Source organism: Nomascus leucogenys, chromosome 6 (genome assembly GCF_006542625.1).
Source record: "Nomascus leucogenys isolate Asia chromosome 6, Asia_NLE_v1, whole genome shotgun sequence".
In the NCBI taxonomy this organism is placed as follows: domain Eukaryota; kingdom Metazoa; phylum Chordata; class Mammalia; order Primates; family Hylobatidae; genus Nomascus; species Nomascus leucogenys.
The window spans coordinates 66,168,784-66,183,372 of record NC_044386.1 but is presented as its reverse complement, the minus strand read 5'-3'; the positions used below and the strand labels follow the sequence as shown (position 1 = coordinate 66,183,372).

General features: G+C 39.4%; 1 pseudogene; it reads left to right on the top strand.

Annotated features, from left to right (window-relative positions):
• The first annotated feature begins 5,905 nt into the window (after positions 1-5,905).
• Positions 5,906-6,766, top strand: LOC100605693 (annotated as a pseudogene).
• Positions 6,767-14,589: the final 7,823 nt, after the last annotated feature.

Sequence of the window (14,589 nt, the reverse complement as noted above, 5' to 3'; positions counted from 1 at the left end):
CCCACTTTTCCATCTCCTCTCCTCAAATTGAAGGAAGAGGTGTCTATTGGAGCTGTGAGCTGTGCAGCCTGGGTTTAGGGGTGGGGTGATGTCAATACTCCCTTAGCTGTCCCAGCTGGTATCTCAGTAGGTCACATGTCCCCTCCAGTCTACTGTCTGTGGGCTCATTTCAGCACTAGGACTCACCTAGGTGTTGCAGTCCTTGTGGCCTAGACTGCCTTTCAAGTTTATTTGGAGCCCCAGAGCACTGTAGACTGTGGTGATGAGGCTTGCAGGAACTGAAGTTCCCATCAGTGGGATATGCGATTCCCCTCTAAATAGGGCTCGTTTAAATGCTCCCTCCTTGGGTGGGTGTCAGCTGAGTTTGGTCTGGTTTTGCTTTTTGCTATAATAATGGCAGCACTGAGTTCAATGTCTTACAATTGCTGGCTCTCCCTCTCCTCATGGCACAGAAATATTCTCTGCACCATGCTGCTGCTTCTGGGAGATGGAAGGGGGGTGGCATGGGCCATCCAAGACTATTTCTTCTACCTCTTCAGTGCCTCTTCCAGTGATATAGAGTTAAAACCAGGTATTGTGAGTTCTCACCCAATTTTTGGTTCATACAAATGTGCTTTTTTTGTGTGTAGAAAGTTGTTAAATCGGTGTCCTTGTTGGGGGTGGACAATCAGTGGAGCTTTCTTTTCTGCCATCTTGCTCCACCCATCTCTGTAATCACAGCACTTGTATTAGTTTGTTTTGTGTTGCTATTAAGGAATACTTGAGACAGGGTAATTTATGAATAAGAGATTTATTTGGCTCACAGTTCTGTAAGCTGTACAGGAAGCATGGTGCCAGCATCGGCTCGGCTTCTGGTGAGGCCTCAGGAAGTTTTTACTTATGGTGGCAGCAAAGAGGAGCCACCATGTCACATGGTGAGAGAGGGAGCAAGAGTGAGGGGAGGAGGTGCCAGGGTCTTTGGAACAATTCAATCTCATGATCTCACAGGAGCAAACAGAGTAAGAACTCACTCATTACCATGGGTAGGCACCAAGCTATTCATGAGAGATCTGCCCCCATGACTCAAATACTCTCCACTAAGCTGTACTTCAAATATTGGGGATCACTCTTCAACTTGAAATTTGAGGGAACAAACATCCAAACTGTATCAGTATTACTGGGAGTGAACTGGAAAGACAGGAGGTAGCAATCAGGGAGTGAGGTGCTCAAAATGAGAATATGGAGGGCTTGCTGTTATTGGTAATGACAAGGCTCAGTGTATTGGCTCAGTATATGACCAAGAGATTTAGTGTCTTTGGATGAAAAAGAGTAGGTCAAGTGTTGGAAAGACAGCCTTGTCTACCTTGGAAGGATATTGTGATAACTAATAATTGACACAGAACCTGGAGTTAAAATATTCAAGGCAAGGCCAGGTGCGGTGGCTCACACCTGTAATCTCAACACTTTGGGAGGCCAAGGCGGGTGGATCATGAGGTCAGGAGTTCAAGACTATCCTGGCCAACATGGTGAAACCCTGTCTCTACTAAAAATACAAAATACAAGCCGGGCGTGATGGTGGGTGCCTGTAATCTCAGCTACTCAGGAGGCTGAGGCAGGAAAATCACTTGAACCCGGGAGGCAGAGGTTGCAATGAGCTGAGACCGCACCACTGCACTCTAGCCCAGGTGACAGAGCAATACTCCATGTCAAAAAAACAAAAAAACAAAAACAAACAAACAACAACAAAATATATATATATATATATATATTCAAGGCATGAAGGGAAACAGTCCAAGATTCTATAGATAACCAAAATAAGAACTTCTGCAAGCAATGCTTTTTTTCTATCAGATTTGCAAAAATAAAAAAGAATGATAGGTTCTAGTATTTGCCAAGCATGGGAGGAGTATGGTATAACATTTTCACAGGCAGCCTAGCAACATTTATCTTAATTCTCATACTCAGCAATTCCATTATGGAAAACTTATCCTACAAAAATAGTTGCAAGAGAACGCAAAGACATTTGTACAATAATGTTCAGCTGCAGAAATGCTTACAATAGTAAAATACTGAAAAGAATCTAGATATTCATCAACAGACAATTAGCAAAATAAAGTATACACTTATCAGTGAAAAATCATGCAACCATGAAAAAGAACGAGGGGACTGGCCGTGGTGGCTCATGCCTGTAATCTCAGCACTTTTGGGAGGCTGTGGTAGGTGGATCACTTGAGGTCAGTAGTTTGAGACCAGCCTGGCCAACATGGTGAAACCCCGTCTCTACTAAAAATAAAAAAAATTAGCAAGGTGTGGTGGCGGGCACCTGTAATCCCAGCTACTCAGGAATCTGAGGCAGGAGAATCACTTGAACACGGGATGTGGAGATTGCAGTGAGCCAAGATCGCCCCATTGCACTCCAGCCTGGGCAACAAGAGCAAAACTCTGTCTCAAAAATAAATAAATAAATAAATGAAGGGGTACTACATGTACAGACATAAAACAATCTCCATTGTATTTTATTAAGTGTGGGACAAAAGACATAAAATGGCACAAATTCTTTTTGTTGTTAAAAAAATTAAAAATCTTGGATTTTATAAGCTTGTACAGGTTCTAGAATAAGAAAAAATTAAGGTACACTGTTACAAAATCAATAAAAGAAAATTAGTTGTTCAAAAGGAATCATTAAGACTTTGTCAGGGCTTTGTGGAATGCTCCAGTGGCCTAAAGAACCCTGGTTTCTTCCCTGGGAACAGTTGAAGAATAAAGACAGCAGGAATTTGAAGTTCACCTCAAGCCAAACACTAACTTTCCTTATAGACAAGCACAAAGGTCTTGGACATGGGTCTGGCACTATGTCCTCTCTTCCTCTCTGACTGCACCCACCTCACCCCTCATCACTCTCCACACTCCAGCCACTAGCCTTTTTCCTCTATTCTCTAATGTACTGAGTTTATTCCTACTTCTTGCAGTCGTACTTAATATTTTCATTGTCTTTAATGCAGATCTTTGCATGGCTGGCTTCTTTTTTTTTTTTGAGATGGAGTCTGGCTTTGTTGCCCAGGCTGGAGTGCAGTGGCAATCTCAACTCACTGCAAGCTCCGCCTCCCGGGTTCACGCCATTCTCCTGCCTCAGGCTCCGGAGTAGCTGGGACTACAGGCACCTGCCACCACGCCCGGCTAGTTTTTGTATTTTTAGTAGAGATGGGGTTTCACCGTGTTAGGCAGGATGGTCTCGATCTCCTGACAACATGATCTGCCTGCCTTGGCCTCCCAAAGTGCTGGGACTACAGGCGTGAGCCACCACACCCGCCCACATGGCTGGCTTCTTGTCAATCAAATCTCCACTCAAACATCACCTTTCAGATAAATGCTCTGCTTCCCTGACTTTAAATTCATTGTTTTATTTATTTTATAGTATTTATCACTCTCAAAAGATACTTTATTTGTTTGCCTGTTTGTTATTGTGTATGGCCCCCAACCCCCAACAGGAGGAACCTGCTATGTTTAGTTCACCACTGTACTTACTAATATTTAGAAAAGTACCTGGTATATATGGGGTACTTACTATTTGAGTGAATGAATGAAAAAATGGCTAGGAAGTAGTCATTCATCTAAGTAACTAAGGCTGATTCTTCTGGCTTGCCCCAGATTGAGCCTGTAGCAAATTCCTGAGACATCTAATTTAAAAAACTGCATTTAATGGCAAACTTCTGTTCCAACAGAATAAGCATGATAGTAAGGCTTCTTTTGTTTGTGTGCAGGTGTGGGGTGATAAGGTGGTGGGGGTGGTATATCCCATGCTTCACATACCACAGCCTAACTTCTGAGCATTCTTTGTTTCTCCTTCCACTCAAACCAACTCTGCTAGTTCCAACTGGGTTCACAATTTAGCTCAAACATTACCATGTCTACAGCTTGAAATAAATTAGATTCGGAATACAACAAATCAAAATTTACAATAAGAACAAGAGATCAGTGGCTATTTGTTAATTTCTTATAATTGTACTTTCTTTTTCATTTTTAATATTAACCACTCCCAAACCGTGACATTTGAATAATATTGACTCCACTCATAGACTTAAGCCAGATTTAGGAATGGGCACGTAACAGCTGGCTTAAGCCAATGAAAACATTACATTTCTTGGCCTTGTCAACTAAAATAGGATTGGGCATGTGATCTAAACTGTATCAATGCAAGTAATTCAGTATTTTTGTTGCGAAAATTGGGTATGGATTCTCTATTTTGTACTGGCTTGGTGCTTGGTGGTATGGGTATATGAAGCTTGGAACAGCTTATGGCAATGAGGAGAGAAACTGGAGCTACTGGGATGTCCTATCAGGATGGAGTAAATCCAGAGGAAGTAGAATTGAGAGATAAAATGATGATGATGTGTGAACGCTGGATCAAGCTACATCTGAAAAGGGATCATTCCATTTCTGTATCCTGAAATCAAAATATTCTTAACTGATATCAAGGAACACAAAGGCCTTCAGTCAGGCTCTACTTCTATCTCTGCTATCTGAGAAACAACCTTTAGGAGATGTTGTCAGTATTTCTAATAATATATTGAAATAATGCCACCACATATATTTAATCTGTGATAAGATGGAATTAAACAACAAAGTGCTTTCTAATCAAGTATTTAGATAGAACCATGCAGGTTTCTGGCATTAAATTTTATGTTCTTACTCTCATATGCATAAATATGAGGTACCAGATATCTGCCATATTAAGTCAGCATTATGCTACTCATGGAAAAATAATTATTTCATTTTGAAAAGTTGATATCTAGGTCCATATAAGTAATCAAAAAGTAAGAAGCATCAAACTGAATTTTGGTGAAGGTTTTCAGATAGGAGTAATTTAGCATAGTTAAAAAGTAACAAGTATAGGCCATGAAACCCCTTAAAGGAATTTGCCTTATTGTAATCACATGTTAGAAAACCTCAAGTATTGGCTGGGCATGGTGGCTCACGCCTGTAATCCCAGCACTTTGGGAGGCTGAGGCAGGCGGATCACGAGGTCAGGAGATCGAGACCATCCTGGCTAACACGGTGAAACCCCATCTCTACTAAAAATACAAAAAAATTAGCCGGGTGTGGTGGCGGGTGCCTGTAGTCCCAGCTACTCGGGAGGCTGAGGCAGGAGAACGGCATGAACCCAGGAGGTGGAGCCTGCAGTGAGGGGAGATCGTGCCACTGCACTCCAGCCTGGGTGACAGAGCAAGACTCCATCTCAAAAAAAAAAAAAAAAAAAAAAAAAAAGAAAAGAATAAAAGAAAACCTCAAGTGTCATTGGTAATCAGGTATGTACTATTTATATGTATCCTAATGGTAATCTGACCATGATTTTGATATTCTTTTTGTGGACCTGTAAGCCCGTGTGATCTGATTAGTTTAGATCATCACCAGTAAGAATAATTGCTTTAATTCAATCTGTAGCCTGGAAGTTATTTAGTTACTCAATATTCTTAAGACTGGGGCTCTTGCATACTGCTTTCTATGACACTTTTAATGTATTCTATTAATAAACACTATTTTTGTTCCTAGTGGATAAAGTCGATAGATAAGTGGCTCATCTCTATTGCATAATCTGGTGAGTTGTTGAAGGAGGTTTGTATACTGTACATCATGACTGATACTGTTTTTCTTGGGTTGGAATGCATACACATAGGCATTGTTTTGCTTAGGTATTGGGTTTTCCTCTACAATTTTACTTGATGGTAATCTTTACATAAAACCTCTCCCAGTTTCCTTATTTAAAAATTCGGCATTAAAAGAATGACCATTGAGGTCAGTGTGCGCCGCGGGTGCGGGGGGCTCAAGAACCGAGCGGAGCTGGTTGAGCCTTCGAAGTCCTAAAATGCGCGGCCGTGTTATTGATTGAATTCCGCCGGCGCGGGACCCTCTGCAGAGAGCGCGAGAGATGAAGATGGGCAGATGGATTCATTTAGAGCTGGAACAGGATGCCCTCTGATATGAAAGAACTTGTCCTGGACAACAGTCGGTCGAATGAAGGCAAACTCGAAGGCCTCACAGATGAATTTGAAGAACTGGAATTCTTAAGTACAATCAACGTAGGCCTCACCTCAATCGCAAACTTACCAAAGTTAAACTTAAGGAGCTTGAACTAAGCGATAACAGAGTCTCAGGGGTTGTGGAAGTATTGGCAGAAAAGTGTCCGAACCTCACGCATCTAAATTTAAGTGGCAACAAAATTAAAGACCTCAGCACAACAGAGCCACTGAAAAAAGTTTGAAAACATCAAGAGCTTAGACCTTTTCAATTGCGATGTAACCAACCTGAACGACTACCGAGAAAACGTGTTCAAGCTACTCCCGCAACTCACGTATCTCGACGGCTATGACCCGGACGACAAGGAGGCCCCTAACTTGGATGCTGAGGGCTACGTGGAGGGCCTGGATGAGGAGGATGAGGATGAGGATGAGGAGGAGTATGATGAAGATGCTCAGGTAGTGGAAGACGAGGAGGATGAGGAGGAAGAGGAGGAGGAAGGTGAAGAGGAGGACGTGCGTGGAGAGCAGGAGGAGGATTAAGAATGTTATAACGATGGAGAGGTAGATGATGAGGAAGATGAAGAAAAGCTCGGTGAAGAAAGGAGTCAGAAGCGAAAACGAGAACCTGAAGATGAGGGAGAAGATGATGACTAAGTGGAATAACCTATTTTGAAAAATTCCTGTTGTGATTTGACTGTTTTTACCCATATCCCCTCCCCCCCTCCAATCCTGCCCCCTGAAACTTATTTTTTTTTCTGATTGTAACGTTGCTGTGGGAAGGAGAGGGGAAAGGTGTACTGGGGGTTTCGTCGGGAGGGAGGGCGGGTGGGGGTGTAATAAAATACTATTTTTACTGCCAAAAAAAAAAAAATGGCCATTAAGCAGTAAATGAAGTCTTGCTGTCAGGAACAGTATAGCAAGAAATATTTCCTGCTTACAAAATCACTTTATCGGGAGTAGTTGTCTTCCTCACTACTGGGCAACCTTTTATTAAGGCATTTCAATATGCATCCTGCTTTAATTAGCTATGCAAATAGTACACCACCTTCAGGAGCAAATGCTACTGAGAACCAAGCCACACTTGGGGAGCCAATTCCCAGATCTACAATTCAGTAATGAGATTATTTTGGGCAAAACTTTCATGTTTCTGTGGTTCTCTTTCTTTTCTTGGAAATTTGGGAATAGACTATGTTGCCTATGCAATTCTGTCACTTAATTCCTTTCTATTTTGCATTATAATTATTTATAAACTAACTTTGCCTTACCAGTGTATAAGCTACTTCAAGGCAGCAGCTAATGTAGTATCTTGCAAATGACCAATAATCACTGGATGGATGATTCATAAAGCAAATATTTTCAGTAAATATTTGTATATTTAACGCTCAAGGAAAACAGCAGTATTGGATTTTAATTCAGTATAGTGATAAAAGCTCTGAAGAATAAACATTTTTAGTTTCTAAGCTCCTTGAAGGCAGAAGCTATATAGAAATGTCAATTTTTTATGCTCAGGTAAGGGTGGGATGTACCAAAAGATATTTAATTAATGCCTTTGAGTCAATCTAAAATGAGAATAATTCATAACATAATCAGAATTTTTTAAATTCCAAACTAATTCTTACTATGGCATTTTGCCCCCTTTCCACTTTTTCCTCTCCTCTGAGAACTGGAAGAGTCCCTTGAATGACCTCTTTAAATGCTAGGCTTTCTCTATAGCACGTTAGTATAAAATCTTTTTCTCCTTCTGAAAACTGGAGGGAGATTCCTGAATGATTGATTGGTGAGGTGTCCCCTGGACACTGTGGTGCAAACACCATGCAACCACTGATTGATGTGCTCGCTCTTTCACGAACAGATTCATTTTCTCTTTTCTAACACACAATTTATTCATCCCATGATGCATTTATGCATCCATTATCACTGCCTTTCAATTTTTAAGCAGGTGAAAAGATGAAAAGTTAATGCTTATAAGGTGGTAAGGCAAGCCTATCTTAAGTAAAAGCAGTGATTTTCCCATATATCCAGAAGAGTATTTTTTCAAGAGTTTCTTTTACTCTGATTAATTACAATTTTAAAACAACTTTGGATTGTGAAAGAAGAAAACTTAGGATGGGTGAGTGAAGCTAGAGAGAGCTGTGCTGAGTTACACATTATTAATAATACCAGGGCTGAACTGGGGATAAGGAGACTAAAATTCTAGGTAAGGTCCTATGAGCCTATGAGCTTGGTTAGTCAATTAAACTTTTTGGAATTTGATTTTCTTATTGTAAAATGTGGGGATTTAACTAGATGGCTTTGAAGGCTCCTTCCAGCTACAATGTTTTATGATCGTGTAACTATCACTGACAGGTAGAAACATCATGAAAGAATCTGACACTCATGAAAAATTTAGATGAAAGTCATTACACTTTTGGGGGGAGGCTATTCATGCTACATATTGTTAGTGTGATTTAAATATGAACCACATGCCCACTCAGGAAAAAAATATGAACAATTTATATAAGAATCTATCAATCATGTCATTCATGATTCTATGAAATCAGAAACAATTCTCTAATATGTATATCGTTTAGGGGCAAACATTTATAAATATTTCTGGGTCATTGTTCTTGCTTTTTTTTCTTTTTTGAGACGGAGTCTTGCATCTTGCCCAGGCTGGAGTGCAGTGGCGCCATCTCGGCTCACTGCAAGCTCCACCTCCCGGGTTCACACCATTCTCCTGCCTCAGCCTCCCGAGTAGCTGGGACTACAGGCACCTGCCACCATAATTTTTTGTATTTTTTGTATTTTTAGTGGAGACGGGGTTTCACCGTGTTAGCCAGGATGGTCTCGATCTCCTGTCCTTGTGATCTGCCTGCCTCGGCCTCCCAAAGTGCTGGGATTACAGGCGTGAGCCACCGCGCTGGGCGGGTCGTTGTTTAAATTGTGAGAAAAAGTAGAAATTTAGTTTATATTGGTTAGCTTCAGGGTTTACAAAAGAGGGAAAGCATTATCTAAGACAAGGGAAGGTTGATTTCATTTTCCAAGAAGACTTATTTCTCTCTGACGTATCACTTCAGTGAACTGCAGAACAGCTCTCCCAAATCAAACAAATCAACACATTTTAACTTTTCACAAAATTAAGCATTTGAAAATCTCTTAACTCAAGAGCATCCCACAACAAAATAATTTACAGTGTTACCTATAGGACATGAAAATTAGACAAGAAGGCTTAAGGAATATAATACAGGATGTTCTCAAGCAAATGTTGGGTCTGACAGGTAAGCGTCAGGCCTCTGGGCCCAAGCCCGCACGTATACAACCAGATGGCCTGAAGTAACTGAAGAATGACAAAAGAAGTGAAAATGGCCGGTTCCTGCCTTAACTGATGACATTACCTTGTGAAATTCCTTCTCCTGGCTCAGAAGCTCCCCGACTGAGCACCTTGTGACCCCTGCCCCTGCTAGCCAGAGAACAACCCCTTTGACTGTAATTTTCCTTTCCTACCTAAATCCTATAAAATGGCGCCACCCCATCTCCCTTAACTGACTCTCTTTTTGGACTCAGCCCGCCTGCACCCAGGTGATTAAAAAGCTTTATTGCACACACAAAGCCTGTTTGGTGGGCTCTTCACACGGACGCACGTGAAAGTTAAGTTTCATTAGCAAGTTAAACTGGTGAACAGTTATTTCTTCATTCATTAATTCAAATAATACTTGTTGAGCACTTAATTGTCAGACACTGCTTCAAACAATCTTTTGTTAATTTTGTTTTTCCACGTATTCTTATGGAGGATGACATATATCCAAATGATAATTTGGATATTTAGTTAGTCCCCATCTCCCCATTTCCTTTCCCCAGTAGTGTCTCCCTTCAAATAGTATTTTTCTTCAAAGATCTGCCTGCCTTTTAGTGAGCAACGGGATTAGCGCCAGACTGCAGTAAGCGATTTGTTCATCCTTGGAGAGCACATTTGCACTACCCCATGATACAGGCATTTAAATGATTTTATTCGTTCACCTGTGTTGAACATTAAGGGGGTAAATTTTCAGTCCAGGGATTTGGCTTTAAAACTCCAACTGATGTTAATGAGAATTGGTAATGAGCCCCTTCTTCTTAATTAGTGGCACCATACCTGTGACTGTAGGAGGCACGGCTCAGACGTGGGGAGCTTAACGAGGTGATAACAAGGAGAAAATGTTTAAGCCTGGATTTTGGCCTGGTCCATACTTTACTATGCAAACATACTTTAAGAGCTGATGCTTTAAAGTAATTTATTACCTAGATTTTATGGCTGTGTAGACCTTCCAGAAGAACAATTCATCTTTTCTAGAAAAGTACTCTAGTTCCATAGAAAAGAAGCAAGGCAGAAGAAGGTAAATCAAACGAGCAAGAATATGATCATGTAGTTTTTCTCTCCTTGTTCATGTAGAGCAATTTTTATGTTAAAACAAACTATCTCTTGCTGATTCCATTTGCCTCAATTAAGGAATACCACAGCTGATAAAGCTCATTCCACACCAAGGAGCAAAATTCTTTGTCAAGGTAAATTGAACCTCCTAATATCATTCAGGATATTACAGCGATGATTTAAAGAAATAAGAGTCTGACTTTTATAGCATCTTTCTTTGAATATCATACAATCATTATGGCACATTGGTAAAAACACAAGTTTTGATCTTATATACTCTATCTACTTGAGCTGCTTCTCTTACTGCCATAGCACATGACGTAATCCAGGAAGAATAAAATGATCACAGAATAATAAAATTTCACTGTACCTAGCAAAGGACATAAAGGTTGGATTATTGATTTTGTTTGAATGATGTGCTGTAATTTTGTATGCCAACAGAGTGGAGCACAAATCCTGGCCTGCCAGCTTTCATTACTGGAACTCACTTTCTTGCCACCAAGTAACTTCAACCAAGTCACAAGATATATCTGGATTTCTTTACTTACTGAAAGTGAATGTCTTTAGCACCAGGTAATTAATAGGAACTTCAAGACTAGGGACGACCTGCTTTCAGTTGGGAGAAGGAGGGGAAACACTTCAATGGAGATGTTTTACTATTTCCTTAGTTTGCAGTTACCCCTATACTCAAAGATAAAGTAACATGCATACAATTTATAAATCTTTATTGTATCTCTTTGCCCTCTTGAAATACTGTTTTTGGTTCTTTCAACTAGTTTCATTGTGCTGATTTTAAAAATAGTGATAATAAATTAAAAACTATGCACTGTCAAAATAAGAAAGAAAAATCAGGTAAAAGGTCAAAGCAACTAGGTTTTGTTGCTAAATACACCATTTTGCTTCTGCTGTCACGTATTACAGAGCCAAGCCTGGAACCCTGATTAAATGTCTAACAATTAAATTTTACTGATTTAAAAGGGGGAAATGTGTGGATAACAGTATAAAATCAATGATAAATAGTGCAAAGGGCATTAACAATGTCAGTTTGTAAGTGATGCAATCTTTATGTACTAAAAAAATTGGAAGTCCATGTGTAACTAACTAAAGGTATATGCTTTTGTTGAGGCTCAGAAAATGACACTCTAAAGTGAAAGCCTCAGAAGCAGCCTAAGAAGTGGTTTCTGTCCTTCTCTTGCCCTCCTGTCTCTTACCTCTCATTCGCCCCTGAGGCAAGCCATAGAAACTAGAATCCCTTTTCTCCAAGCTGGGTCATGGAAACCAGAACCCCTTTTCTTAAAGCCATCCATAAACCTAAAATTACTACTCTAACTTTCCCCCACCTTTCTAAGAACTGGCCGTAAAGCAATTATTTGACCACTTAGTTTGATTGTAGGTTATAAGATCTCCATTCCAGTGTGGGTCCTGCCCCATACCCAGAAGGAATGCGTGCTCAGAGAGGACAAGAAGAATCTGAACACACAGGCCTTGCTGGGTCCCATTCTCCACAACCTCAGTCTGTTACTATTAGATCGTACCGTTTTTGTCCAATCACATCTCTACATGCTCTTCTTGCTTCATCAGATCTAAAGCACCCATACATAAAATCAGACTGCTTTCCCTCTATCTATGGGTCGTTCAATCTGAAGGCTCCCATGTCATGTAAAATTTTGATTAAATAAATGTTATACTTTTGTCAGTCTGTCTTTATTGTAGGGGTGTCAGCCATGACCTTTATGATGGAGAAGACAGGTATCACCATCTCTCTGTCCCCACACTATACAAACCTTGACAAACAATCTCTGACATATTTAAATGGTAAGAGTTTTATAAAATAAATAATATATGCCAATGAGATTAGAATTTTACCCAATCTAGAGGAGCTTTGGAAATCATTCCCAGTAATGGTCATATAATTAAAGGGCAAGTAATACTTAAAGTTTCACGCATTACAGTTTTTCTTGCTTGCTGTAATAACATCTCTAATAAAATATGTTTAAAGTATCAGCATAACAATGAATAAATATGGAGAGATTGCAGGACTAGAGGAAACCGCAGAATTATATTACAGATTTCCAGACCTTTGGAATGTTTTATAATTACCTGAAGAAAAAGTAGTCCATACAAAGACAAATGTTAATATAGCGGCTGGACACATTAGTAAAGCATTCCTTTTACTGAACAACAAGACGGCTACATACTTTCAGGGACAAAAGTTCCTGACATGGCCCTGGAGAAAGCATCCTCTTGTGAACCTCATCTATTCCTGTAGATAAAATTCCTCTAACACCTGGAGAAATCCTGGCATATTACAGAAAAGCAGGAAAGGCTTGAGATTAGACAAAAATATTTAGATTGAAAAAGCTACATATTTAAATAAAAACAAGTTTGGGATGCAGAGAATATGGTTACATTTCCTTTTCAAAGCATAAAGTCCTTTTCTAAAAATAAAAAGAAATATTAGAGATATTTAAGGAGATAGATGGTATAAATCTATGTTCCTGGGGATAACACAGGCATGAATACATTATTTTATGTAGAATTCTTTATGGTGGAATGAATAATTATTACAACTTTTAAGACCTTCCACAGTCTTTATATTGAGAGACAAGGATGTCTCTCTGCAGGTGAGATTTATAATCTGGGTATTGCTTAAACAGAGTAGATAGTAGAAAATAATATGCCGCTCCCATTTTGGAGTTGAAGAACTTTAAAAATAGCATGTTAGTTCTGAATTTGAAGCTGATAATGTCTTTTTTGTTATCACTTAAGTTTGTGTGATATGTTAGAGAATGGAAAACTGGCAGAACATAAAGGTAAATTAAAATACTTATAAGCACAGCATGAAGTAGCAGGAAGAACAGTTAACCAACTTCTGATAAAATTATATAAGATACGGCTGGGCGTGGTGGCTCACGCATGTAATCCTAGCACTTTGGGAGGCTGAGGCGGGCAGATCACGAGGTCAGGAGATTGAAACCATCCTGGCTAACACGGTGAAACACCATCTCTACTAAAAATATTTAAAAAATTAAAAAAAAAAATCAGCCAGGCGTGGTGGTGGGCACCTGTAGTCCCAGCTACTTGGGAGGCTGAGGCAGGAGAATGGAGTGAACCTGGGAGGCAGAGCTTGCAGTGAGCCCAGATCGCGCCACTGCACTCCAGCCTGGGCGACAGAGCGAGACTCTGTCTCAAAAAAAAAAAATAAATAAATAAAAAAATAAATATAAAAAATATAAAATTATATAAGATATAACCTAACGGCTTAACATTTCCAGGTGACTAGAGCTTCCTGTGTCTTCAAAGAGACGGCCATGCCAATAAGGAGTCCCACAACAGAGAAGAGAGGCTGATATTTAAAAGATGATTTAAAATGTCCCTGCCACAATGTGTGGCACTGTATAAGTCAGAGAAACTGGCATTTAATAAACATTAAACCAAGAGTTTGAGTTTATTTTTCCATTAATATTTATGTAACATGGCAGTTCAAATATATGTTGCAGGCCAATACAGCTCAAGATTCTGAAGATATAGGAAACATGCAAAAGGTTCTTACATGATATTTTATAACTAATATTGCTGAATATTTTGAATTTCTATTTTCAGAATAAAATCAGAGTAATTTTTTTTCAAGTATTATATACCCAAACCATTAATTAAGTACCTACTATACATCTATTCTAGGTGGATCTGAAAATATGAAGACAAACAATATCCAGGACTAAAAAGTTCAAAATGGGAAAGGAGAAAAGGAGAAGGAAGACATATAAAATAATAAATATAATAAGAATATTAGAAGTGCTTTAGCAGACCCATGTATAAAGCTTTGTGAGTAGGCAGAAAGGAAGCAAATTTTCACTATGATTCTAACATCGTATATGGCATTTACATTTATTTTTTAAATGTATATTCGCATATACTTCCAGTAAGTTACTTACTGAGTTAGTCACTTTTGATTTGTGTTACCAATAGTTTTCATGAGTCGTGCCAAGCAATCTACACATATGTTCAATTAGTCTCCCTTGAGAAGAAGGTCATTGTTATAAAACTGCTGGCAGGCTGTAGACACATGGATCAGTTTCTTTTTGAAAAATGCAGTGTCTCTATTTATAAAACTAAGTTGAATCACTGTTTATACAGTCTCCCAAACTTGACATGCCAGTCCTGTCCTTGGTTTCTCCATTTTTCTTTCTTTCTTTTTTAAAATTT